At 36.7% G+C, this 12,828-nt stretch overlaps 1 protein-coding gene and 1 long non-coding RNA gene across 5 annotated transcripts in view; one reads left to right on the plus strand and one right to left on the minus strand.

Moving 5' to 3' along the window:
• LOC125650708 (uncharacterized) overlaps positions 1–12,828 on the minus strand; it is a 47,905-nt gene that overhangs the window by 27,838 nt on the left and 7,239 nt on the right. The window lies entirely within an intron of this gene.
• The window catches only part of LOC130055133 (uncharacterized), a 33,327-nt gene that overhangs the window by 832 nt on the left and 19,667 nt on the right, over positions 1–12,828 (plus strand). The window contains exon 2 of the long non-coding RNA XR_008803392.1: positions 8,742–8,906. This is a non-coding gene — a long non-coding RNA (uncharacterized LOC130055133). The remainder of the gene's footprint in view (positions 1–8,741; positions 8,907–12,828) is intronic.

The raw sequence follows: 12,828 nt of genomic DNA on the forward strand, positions 1-12,828 counted from the left end.
GTGGATAAATTAGTGTTCTGTGATAATGACACGTGTATTTAAGCTTCCGGGAACATGAAAAAATGTATAAAGAGACACCATAGATCAGGGAGAAATATTTATTCGTGGTTCGAATTTCCTCCATTGTTTACATATAGGTTATAGAACAATATCCTTGACCCAGGCGCCTATGCTTTTAATCCATTTTCAACATGTCCCCTGTCCCGGGTTTACGTTAACTGGTCTTGGGAGTTGTCAAAATAGGGGACCAGCTAAGAGAAAGTAAACAGAGTTGTGATTTAAACCCGGGACAGGGGACATGTTGAAAATGGATTAAAAGCAAGTAAGTGTTGATTTCCTTGTGACGGTTTTGTGCATTACTGCTAAATGTTTGAAAACAAGTTGTTTATTGCGTAAATCCAGGCACATTTGAGTCGAAACGTCGGTCGAAGCATAAACCGTCACCGACTCCGGCATTTACACGTTTTCCAGAATCAAAATATGAATGCATGCGAAGAGAAGTCGATGAAGTCTATGCCTCTCGACTTCTCTAAAGAAAATACTGTATGAGATACTCGGTTTCCAAAATAATGACCGGGATTTGCGGCTCACTTCGACATGTCCCGAGTATTTGACACGTCCGAGTTCAAGAAAGTTGCCTGCATTAGTTCTAAGCTTAAAAAAGATTTGCTGTGCATGTACAATGGATATTGTGATTTATTTAATGTTTCTCAAATTGAATAACATATTTCTAGCATGTATTGTACAAATTGAGACACATGCAACACTTCATCATTTGCTTTTTTACCACAAGTATTGCATTTTTTAGTTACACTGTACAAGTAGGCTTTACATAAAAACTCTTTACAACAAAGTGATTATAAGTTTTAGAAAATTTACTTGCAATTCATATATGAGATTTAAATCTCATGTAAATGTGTAATATGAAATGCACGCAAAGTTTATCATTTGTAATGTAAATAGTGTTATCAAATTTGAATTTGGCGCCATTAGAGGTTGGAGTGAGAAACTCAAGATTAATGAGTAGAAGAATTGATGAGCATAAGTTGCCAAATTTTGAAGAAAATGAGAGTCCATATGCGCTTAGATTTTAAGAGATGAAGAGGGCATAACAATGAGACGAAACCGTTCACGTGAGACAGAGAGAACGAGTGATGAAGCAGAAATATGAAATTTAACTCAACAGATAAAAGTACCAATGAGTACATTTATCAAACCAGCAACATTCGATGGAAGCGGATCGTGGCTTGATTACAAATCTCATTTCGAGGCTTGCTCAGAATTAAATAAATGGACAAATAAGCAGAAAGGACTCTACCTCGCGGTTTTGTTGAGAGGTCAAGCACAAGGTATACTAGGTAATCTGAGTGGCGATATTACTCACGAGTACTCAATCCTTGTTAAAGCACTGGAGGAAAGATTTCTTCCTGCAAACCAAATGGAATTGTATAGAGTACAATTGAGAGAAAAACGTGAAAAGGCCACAGAATCATTGCCTGAACTTGGACAAGCGATCAGAAGACTCACGAACTTAGCATATCCTTCAGCTGGTAATGACTTACAAGAAACATTAGCAAAAGAGCAATTTATTGATGCCCTGGTTGACTCGGACATGATAATGCGTATTATAAACAAAGTCGTCCAAAGACATTGAATGAAGCAATTAGTCTTGCCGTTGAACTTGAAGCTTATATTAAATATGACCGGCGAAATCAAGAGACAAAGAACTTTGCTCGCCCATTGTCCGGAAATGAATCTAAAGGTTAAGATTTTGAGTCGAGAATGGCCTCGATAGAAAAGACGTTGGATACTATGCTACGTGAGCTTTCTCAGCTGAAGAAAAGTAGAGTTGTTGCTCATGAGCAGAAAAAGGATTAGGAGAAGAGTTCGACCATCCAGAAACCCAAAAGTCCTATGTCTCAACGGACCTGTTATAGGTGTGGAAAACATGGTCACATAAGTCTTTATTGTAAGAAACCAAAACCCAGTCAAGACAAAGGAAGAAACAGAGGAACTGACCATTATTCAGGAGACAGAAGACCTAAAGATGCAGAGAAAGGTAACAGCAATTTCTCATCTTTGAGCACCGAGGAAGAAAAGTCAGTCCAAAATAAGGTGGGAATTAGTCGTCACAAGAACGAAGCTGGGATGTTCATTTGGACAGTAGTAAACGATCGTCCAGTAAACCTACTGGTAGATACAGGAGCAACAATAAGCATCTTTGCGTCTTGTATTTACGAAGAGTCTAAATCGTCCCCTGACTTAGCAGAACACACAAATGACGTGTTGTGTGCAAGCGGCTCTAAACTAAACGTAGAAGGGAAAACAGCTGTCTCGATTACCTTCGACAATGATAAAACCTACACACAGCAATTGATAGTAGCTGATCTACAAGTGGATGGTGTCTTAGGTTTAGACTTCATGAAAATCCATTCTTGTGTCATTGACGTACATAACAATAAACTGAGAATTCATGAAAAATCCTACTCACTATTCTTCGAAGGAAAAATTGGATGTTATCGCATAGCAGTCACTGAACACCTAAACTTACCCCCACGAACTGAGACAGTCACAGCTGGTCAGCGATGAATGTTTAACCGAAAAGACTCGTATAATTGAGCCATCCGAAAAGTTTAAAGGCGAATATCAAATGTTGCTTGGACGAACACTTACGCTTGGAACTAAAGACGTGCCCATACGAGTACTCAATTTATCCGATGATGTAAAGCACATCTATCTTGGAACCATAGTTGGAACGATGACTCCAATTGACAAAGTTATGAGTACTCAGACGACTGTGAGACAACATGGAAAATTACCTTCATTCTTAGAAGATTTGTATGAAAGGACAGTCAAAAACTTGAGCAGTGAACAAGCAGTCCAGGTTAAAGGATTTCCACTTTAACATGCGAGCGTTTTTGCATCTTCAGAAAGAGATCTCGGACGAACCAATGTCGTAAAACATAGGATCGATACCGGTAATGCACCTCCTATAAAGCAGCCAATGAGACGAGTACCTGTCCATTGGCAAGAAGAGGTTGACAGACAGATTGACGACATGCTAGAAAGAAATGTGATTCAGCCGAGTTCGAGTCCTTGGTCCTCGGGAATAGTGTTAGCAAAGAAGAAAGATGGCACAATGAGATTTTGTGTCGACTATCGCCAACTCAATGCTGTGACAGTAAAGGATGCATATCCACTACCACGCATTGATGAGTCACTAGACTACTTAGCTGATTCTCTTTGGTTCAGTACCCTAGATTTGAGTTCCGGGTACTGGCAAGTGGAGTTGGACCAAAAAGAAAAACCAAAAACAGCGTTTTCAACAAAGAAAGGACTTTATGAATTTCAAGTTATGCCATTTGGTCTCAGTGACGCCCCAGCAATGTTTGAGAGACTAATGGAGACAGTGCTGGCAGGTCTACAATGGCAGATATGTTTGATTTACCTGGATGACATTATTGTCATTGGTAAGTCATTCGAGAACATGCTAGAAAACTTGAGCAAAATATTTGAGAAATTGGAAGGAGCAGGTTTGAAACTCAAAGCCAAGAAGTGTTCATTGTTTGCAAGAGAAGTAGAATACCTTAGACATGTCATCTCAAGCAAAGGCGTATCCACAGATCCAATGAAAGTCAAAGCAATTAAGGATTGGCATGTGCCTACCACAGCTACAGAAGTTAGATCATTCCTCGGACTTTGTGGTTACTATCAGAGATTTATTGAGAAGTATGCAGAAAAGGCAAAGCCACTTACTCACTTGACTGAGAAACAACATGGTTTTGTTTGGAATGAAGATTGCCAGGTAGCGTTTGAGAAAATGAAGCAGTCTTTGATGAATGCACCTATCTTAGTATATCCAGATATCTCTAAACCCTTTATACTTGATACTGACGCGAGTAACGATGCTATTGGAGCAGTGTTATCTCCGAAGAATGAAAGTGGTGAGCACGTTATTGCTTACGCAAGTAGAACATTGTCAAAACCAGAAAGAAAACACTGTGTCACTCGGAAAGAACTCGCAGTTGTTTATTTCGTGAAGTATTTTAGACATTATCTGCTTGGAAGAAAGTTTACAATTAGGACCGACCATAGCTCACTGAAATGGCTGATGCGGTTTAAAAATCCAGAAGGTCAGTTGGTTCGATGGATCGATGTCTTATCAACATATGACATGGACATTGAGCACAGACTTGGAAAGCTTCACCAGAATGCAGATGCGATGAGTCGCAGACCATGTCACTAGTGTGGATACCGAGAAATTGAAGAAGATAAGGTAGTTGTGATGACAACTACAGGAGTGGTAGACAAAGAAGAGAATTTGTCAGGTTCTGAGCTGCGAACACTGCAAGATAAAGATTCTGACATTGTTATGGTTAAACAATGGTTGACAAAAGGTGCGAGACCTAAACACAAAGAAATAGCTAATGAGAATCTATTTGTGAAATCATTACTCACACAATATGACAGGTTAGCCTGCAAAGACAATATTCTATTTAGGAAGTCTTTGAGCTGAAAAGTACGAAACTCCAAGCTATTATTCCGATGAGTTTGAGATGAACAGTTCTCAAATTTTGTCATGATAATCGTACCTCAGCACATCTGGGTGTGAGAAAAACCATAAGTAGAATACGCCAGTCTTACTACTGGCCGGCGTACAATGAGACACAAGGTTATATATCTCTGGATGTGAGCAATGCAGCAAGAGAAAAGGACCAAACAGAACCAAACGTGCTCTGATGCAGTTAGTTAAAACAGGCAGACCAATGGAAAGAATAGCTACTGACATATTAGGAGAGTTGCCAGAGACAACAAACGAATCACGTCATGGTTAACACCAAGACAACCCCGAGGAAACAGCCTGAGAATTGTCCGATGTGTACATTTTCCACATCAAATCCTGAAGCTCTACTTAATCATGTTCTAGAGTGTGGAAAGAAACAACAAGAAAAACAGTTCAAGTGCGATATGTGCCCTTATGTTTCACTGAGAAAAGCTAATTTAAACAGACACAAGAAGTCTTAAGCATCCAAATGAGAAAACTGATCAAAATGAGAAGGTTCCAGCAGCTATATCTAGTCTTCGTGAAGACTTACAGCTCTCCAGTGACTCAAGTCCTAATGACACTGATACAGAAGAACAGAACATAAGCAACGTTGTACCTGACAATAGTGTTTTAAACTTCGATGAGGATCCTTGACGAGTCTTCAGCTCGTAGAGATCAAGTGATTGAGAGAGAAGCGGAGGTGCAGAATTTGTTGATTCTTGGTAGAGTCGTAAGAAAAAGAACAATGCCTGAAATATTCATTCCTGCAAAGAAATCCAAGTTCTCAACTGGAAGTATAAAGACAACGCATGCTTCCGACGTGAGAAGAAACTCAGGACATGGATGTGAAGTGGATGCGGTTGTACCATCTATCCCTGGACCTTCTCACGAGCGGTCTGTGAACAATAAAGATAAGATACTAAAAAATGTTGAGGTGCAGACAGAGCCAACTCAGTATAGCAGAGTTAAAAAGACTGTCACCACTAGATCTGATGATGGTACCATTAGAGTTAGTCATGTAGTAGAGGAAGAAGTTGTTATCAAACTTTAAAAGGAACAGTAATTTTTCTATAGTTTACTCAGTTTAATGTATAGATAATACTCATATTTGTTCCTGAGTAAACTGGTTATTTTTAATTTTGAACACTTTTTTTTTCTCCATGTGGTTTATTCATTGTTATATAGAGATTTCCTTAAAGTAGTATTGCATATTATATTGTACATGTATATTGATATATGATAATTTTTTTTGTCTTACTTGAGCTATTTTGAGATAAATGCCAAGATATTTTTTAGTTAGAATTAGTATTAAGAGTTTAGTTAAGTGGATTCATAGAAATGATTAGGATGTAGAAATGCGGGACGCATTCCTCTTGGGAGGGGGTAGTGTAATGTAAATAGTGTTATCAAATTTGAATTTGGCGCCATTAGTTGGCATGTGACCTTGACTTCCGCTATAAGGGTATATAAACGTCACCCCACTAGCGTCAGGACTCTCAGTGTTAGTTTGGCTTTCGAAGTGTAAGGTCGCTGCGAGAAGATTTTAGGTAAGCCGACAGTTTCCCATAAGAGAACATGGATAAAGTATCCTTACTCTCGCGGGAATAGCTCGACTAGTCCTTAGTGGACATATATATAGTGTTTATTGAAAATAAAATAAAAGTGCTGAGTAGCTGAGTACTCATTTGTTGAGCACTCATTTTACCTTTTAAGGCGGGAGGTTTTACTCATCTGTTGAGTAATATTTTTTAAGTAACACATTTTGTATATAGTTTGTTGATCTTAGTTGATTATTTTGATAGTGATTTTTATTAGTTAATTAAGTAATTAAGGGTAATCATTTTATTTTCACGAGAGGAACTCGTTTCGCCGAATTTGTATATTTTGGCAGGCAATTATCAGTAACTGTTTATATATAAGTAAACATCATTTTAGAGTCTCGGTCTCAGTTTAGTAACTGAGGGATCCCGTAAACGGAAGAGAACACGTTACATATTCTTAAACAGATCAAATGTAATTTTGGTGAATAATAAATTATGATACAACACATTGTATTCTACATTTTTAACTGCAGTGTATTATTAATTTTGTTTTACAACTATTAAAACCGTACTTCAGATATTCTTAATGATAAATTCCAAATACATGTAGTCATTTTCTCCATTGTACAAATTATTTGCGAAATTTTATCCATTAACTGTGGAAAATATGCAACCTGTATTAAGAGACCACCTGTCATATGTGAACTTTTTTCCATTCTCCGTTGGACGGTCTCTTAATACAGGTTTGACTGTATTGTTGGGTTAGACTTGCAGCCGTGACAAAATTGGCGAAGCGATAAGTTGTATGATATAGACCCCCACATATACAGTTAGAGGTCTTCGATGTGATAAATTCGTTACACAGTTAGTTAGTGACCTAATACGGAAAAATACATGATGTGAAAAGAAAACCCGTATCGGGCGAGGCGAAGAGCCTCACCTGATAGGTTTTTTTTTTTCACACCTTGTATTTTTCCGTATCAGGTCACCAGGGTTCGAAATTAACTTTTACAAGCACTAGTCCGTATGGACTAGTCACTATTGATGTTCACTAGTCCGCAAAGCATTTCACTAGTCCGTCCAGTATATCATAAAATGATCTTCATTTTAATCAAACCAAACACATCACAGTTGCAAACAATTCAATTTCTGACACCTACAGAAGAAAAAGAGACCACCATATTTTATTTCGCATACAAAATCTTCAGAAGCATACAATATTAACCTCCAAGTTAATCCTTTTATAAACGTCCGTAAGTGCGTTCGAGATCGACGTTCCTGTTGTTTTGGTACTCAGATCTTAAGAGTCACAGGAGTTCGAAATTTTATCAATAAAGTCAATAAAATTCACTCGATTGACCAAGTTATGAGCTATAGTATAATGTTATGAACTACTGTGTTAGAGTTGCGAATGACGAGAACATGTGCGCATAAACGTGCATGTTCTCAGACCACACTACTTGCAATTTTTGCACCCAGAACACGTTCTCGTGATGTGTACTTGGTGTTCGGAATCGGCAGGAATTTGACAATTTGTGCACGTTTGAAGAACGGCGGTCTCGAACGCACTCCATGTGTTTGAAAGATCAGACTGTCATAGTCATGCAAACACTTGACCATGCAGGTAATCAACCATAAGTTCAAACATCTAAGAGACTCAGACAAATATTGCTATAAATCTTTACCAATTCAAGATTGATTTCCGGATTTTCACTAGTCCATATGGACTAGTGCTATAGAGAGTTCACTAGTCCGACACGTTTTTTACTAGTCTCGGACTTACGGACATGAGTTAATTTCGAACCCTGGGTCACTAACTAACTGTGTAACTAAAAATATACAGGTATCATAACTTGTTTACAGAAACAATCAGTGCTTGCGCTCTAGTGTGTCTAGAAGCTTTTTCTATCAATTCCTCTCGTGACCTTGACCTTTGGACCCCAAAATCAATAGTGTTCTTTCTCTCTTTATAACAAAGCTACAAGTGAAGTTTCAAATCAATTGAACAAAAAATGTGACCTAAGTAGAGTGTCTACCAACTCAGCGTTACACAAATACAATAACGGTGCCATTACTATGTCCCCTAGCTAGCTCTCACAATGAATTGCGAAAGGATAATAAATAATAGTATATAACCAATTCAATATAACGTTACTGGTACATATGTACCTAACATACCAATTATAATTCTCTACTATACTAATTGGTCAAGTCATTATGCTATACATGTACATTAAAAGACATATTGGAGCAATTCTCAAATTATATTATTACACTATATATACTAGCTAGCTACAAGTAAGTATATATCAATTTTCAAATAAATCATGTAGAGTTATAAACAGGAAATTTAAACTCTATCTATATCTTTTGGGGGCACCACTCAATTATTTCGAGGATTATTTTTGTGGGATGGGGTGTTTATATGGATTTGAGAATTACTTCGAACCCAAGCAATATAATTGCCTGTGCATTAATCCAAAGAAACTGACATATAAGTCTCTGAATTCACCAACAGGGTAAATATCAAGAGACACAAAGAATTAATCTGATGTGAAATATCCAGTTGCTGCAATAGTGGTCATTGAGATGGACAGGCTGTCCATATTTGGCCACATAATATTCTCCCTCCTTACAGTCCCTTCTCCTTCCAGATAGGAGAATTCAGAGGACATATTCTGATGCCAGGATTCAGTACTGGTAATGCAACTACAATCCCACAAAGTTCATCTTAAAAGCTAGAAAATTTAAGCAATGTTGGTGGTCAGCCGGGTTCAATCATCGGTGGTGTACATCAAAATCAGACACTTCTACTCCAGGTAAAATTATACTGCTGATCATTATATGGGCATTTCAGATATGTGGTGCTTTAAATTTAACACAATTATATTGATAAACAGTACGACACAATCAACCGACCCTCTACTTCTCTGTCAACCTACTCAACTTCATTCAACTGGTTCCTCCATAACTCCACACATCTTCTTGAACACTGACAAATATTCTTTAATACACTTTCATCATGCATACACAGAAAATTTCCAGTAGAATATTCATATCTATTTATATCTCTAAAAAAGTCCCATGAAATCTATTTATAGACTAGGCTGAATGCAATTACTGTACCAATTTATAATTAAGATATTATCCAAAGGCATGGATCTGATTACGTAAATTACACACATTTATCATATCATATGCCAAAGTGCTCTAGAAAAAGAAAATCTGCATTTTTCTTTCTATATTTACATAATGCTATAATTAAATACTGTACACACAAATTACATATATCACACAGAGTGAACACTTAATAAAAAAATTAGACATCTAAAAACAGAAGTAATAATCAATCCACAATGGTGCCTAGCATTTAAAAAATGTTCTATTTATAATCTGAAAATTTTTTGTATAAATTGAAAATTCACCAACTTAATAATGCTATTCTGAAAATTTCCAGCTGTTGTTGAGAAAAATATCAAATGGAAAATTTGAATATCCCCAATAAACAATGAATATGAGACATTAAATTCATACCACCAGAACTCACATAATTAAAGACTGCAGGTTATGTATGCTGTCATCTTAAACATGTACATTAGGATAAACCATAATCCTAGAAACTAAATTCCACACACAAAAAGTAGCAACCACCACCCATTTTTTAAAAATTACCCAAATCAATAAAAATCAGGTGTAATTACCAATTTTGAGTATGCTGATTTCAAATCTGGATTCCTTTTACTCCAATTTCTTATAGAAAATGAGATATAGTGTCTCAAACACCCCTACCGTCAGGTTGTCAAAAACGGAAAATGTTTCATTTCGCATCAAAAAGTGACCCAACTTTATTTCTTGAAACACCATTACCCAAAACAATAAAAAGCAGATGTAATTACCAATTTTGAGTATGCTGAATCCAATTCTGGATTCCTTTTACTCCACTTCCTTACAGAAAATGAGGTATAGGGCCTTAAACACCCCTACCGTCAGGTTGTCAAAAATTGAAAATGTTCCATTTCACATTAAAAAGTGACCTGGAAGTTATTTCTTGAAATAAGGCATACAACAGAAAAGGAAAACAATTAATACTAAATTGTTCCATGAACATTCTTAGTTGTTTTGGAAAGAACATATCTCACCTCTGGACTTCACAGATGCAGGAAAGGAAGAGGAATACAGAGCGGATCAACGATCTTAAATTTAATCAGATTGGGCTATAGCCTAATGAACTGATGAACAGGAGCAAAAGTACAATTAATAGGAAAACTGATTTATTAAACAACAGCAAGTCTTTTCCGAGAACTTCTGGTAGAGCCGTCTCTCGGGGGGGGGGGGGGGGGGGGGGGGGGGGGGGGGGCTGAGTTGCATCATTATGATTATCACAATTTACCGAAACAGTGGACTCTCTGGCCAGTCTGGGGGCTGAGCTAGTTGCATCACAACTGACAGAAGCAGAACTATCTGGCCAGTCGGGGGGCTCAGTGGTATCAGAATGTATTATTTATTTATTTTTACAAAATTCAGAAATTTAAAAACTGCATGATCAGATTTTTTTGTAACACTAATAATTAATGTCCCTTTATTGCGATGACTCTACAAGTACAAACCATGATATTAAAAAAAAATGAAATGAAATGATAGCTAAATAAATAAATAAGATATTTGTAAGTTACTTTATTTATCTGTAAGTAAGTCACTTATTAAGTGTAACTTGTGGCAGTGCAACTTGCAAGTGAAAATTGCATCATCTGTAGCTTATAACCCCTTTTGCCTTGCCTTGTAATTAATATTGTTGAAAATTTGGCAAATAGCATTTTTAAACCCCCAGTCCATACCCCACTTTTCTTTAAACGTTAAAAATCCAGCTAATTCAGTGAGGAAGAAATGTCACTACCATATTTCGAATTTCCTCTAGACTATATCAAATTAGATACCGCACTGCTATCAGTCACAGATTGACACTGGTAGGGGAATGGGGACCTGGTCTGCGAGTATGATGGAAAAGATTCTGATGAAAATAAAGATTCACTCATCATTCAGAATTGTATAAACATTGTATTATTGTATACCACCGGTACGTTGTGAGTACGTTAATAATGGGAGTTATCTTTCCTTGGATATCTAAATCAATCAAATACTATATGAACACGGGCAATTATCGTCCATGTTTGACCTCAGTATAATTTATTCATGCATAAAATGTATTAATATGTCACTCTTTGTTGCGTATTTCACCGTTAAGTAAATGTTTACATATACTCGCTCTGCTTAATCGCTTCAATCTCAAAGGGATTTTCTGGAATATGCCTAATCACGTGAGATACGCTAAATATAGCTATTTTAGATCCGAACGATCAACTTCGCATCATTCGTAAGCTCTAGGTTTATCCATACTAGCCCGTAAAAAATAGGGTGGAACCTCGTCCCACTTTTCCTGTATAAATAAAAATGGAACATGACGCGCCACCTAGCGAGCGTGGTTGTTGCTACAAAAAGGTTGATTTCCTTCTGAATTATTGAAAAAACCCACTTCAGCTCCCACCCCCACCCCCACCCCCATAACAATTTAAGACTGATTTGCCAAATTGAATTGCTACATGCAATGTGATTCATGTGAAGATAATTCATTTAGTAATGAGATATACTAGGACTAGGCTACAGGGTCATATAACCTCAAGTCTCAGTCATAGTCAGATATCTCAGTCTCACTTACAGTCAGATATCTCAGTCTCACTTATAGTAAGATATCTCAGTCTCATTTAGTCAGATATCTCAGTCTCACTTATAGCAAGATATCTCAGTCTCATTTAGTCAGATATCTCAGTCTCACTTAGTCATAAATCTCAGTCTCATTTAGTCATATATCTCAGTCTCACTTATAGTAAGATATCTCAGTCTCACTTATAGTAAGATATCTCAGTCTCGCTTAGTCAGATATCTCAGTCTCACAATTACAGCAAGATTGGTATCAGAAGTGAGTTTGTCTCAGTTTTATGGCATCTGAGCCAGTTCTGAAGTCCAGTGTCAGGAGTTGCTAAAGAAATCAGAATCATATAGACCCCCCACCCCCACCCCACCAGATGACCTGGGCCCAGCTAATCCATCACAAGATAATCTCCAATGATAAAACTATTTACAGCGGGTGGACCAAGTTTTACTGAGACTGTTTACAGCGGGTGGGCCAAGTTTTTTGGGGTTTTTTTTTTTTTTATTGGCTCTTTTTGGACATACATTAATTATCATATAAACAGGATGTTACATGCAACTTCAATATTTCAACAAACATGTTAAACACTGTGTGAAAATTAATAGCAATATTGTACAATTACTTTGAAGATAAAGAGAGACTAGTATATGAAATATGCATAACTAATTCATTTAAGGAAGACACATCTTGCATTGAAATTATTTAGTCTTCTATTGTTTTCCATACTTGGTTATAATAATCAAGATTTCTTCTGCCACAATAAATTGATTTTTTAACACAGTTTTCTTCTCAAAAATTCCAAAAATATATATAAAGAAGGACCACTGTGCCCTGTATCTGAATTAAAGACAAACTGTATATAATATTTAGAAAGCAGTATACATATAATTCAGACTTTCACACTTTTCTTCATAAAATCCAAATATCATGTCTTGATAAGAGATATCATTTACATAAGTAATGTTTAATCTATTCCACCAAGTTTGGAAATGCTTCCAATAAGTACCAACATATTCACAAAAGTAAAACCTGTG

The sequence above is a fragment of the Ostrea edulis genome, chromosome 5, assembly GCF_947568905.1.
Source record: "Ostrea edulis chromosome 5, xbOstEdul1.1, whole genome shotgun sequence".
Lineage (NCBI taxonomy): Eukaryota > Metazoa > Mollusca > Bivalvia > Ostreida > Ostreidae > Ostrea > Ostrea edulis.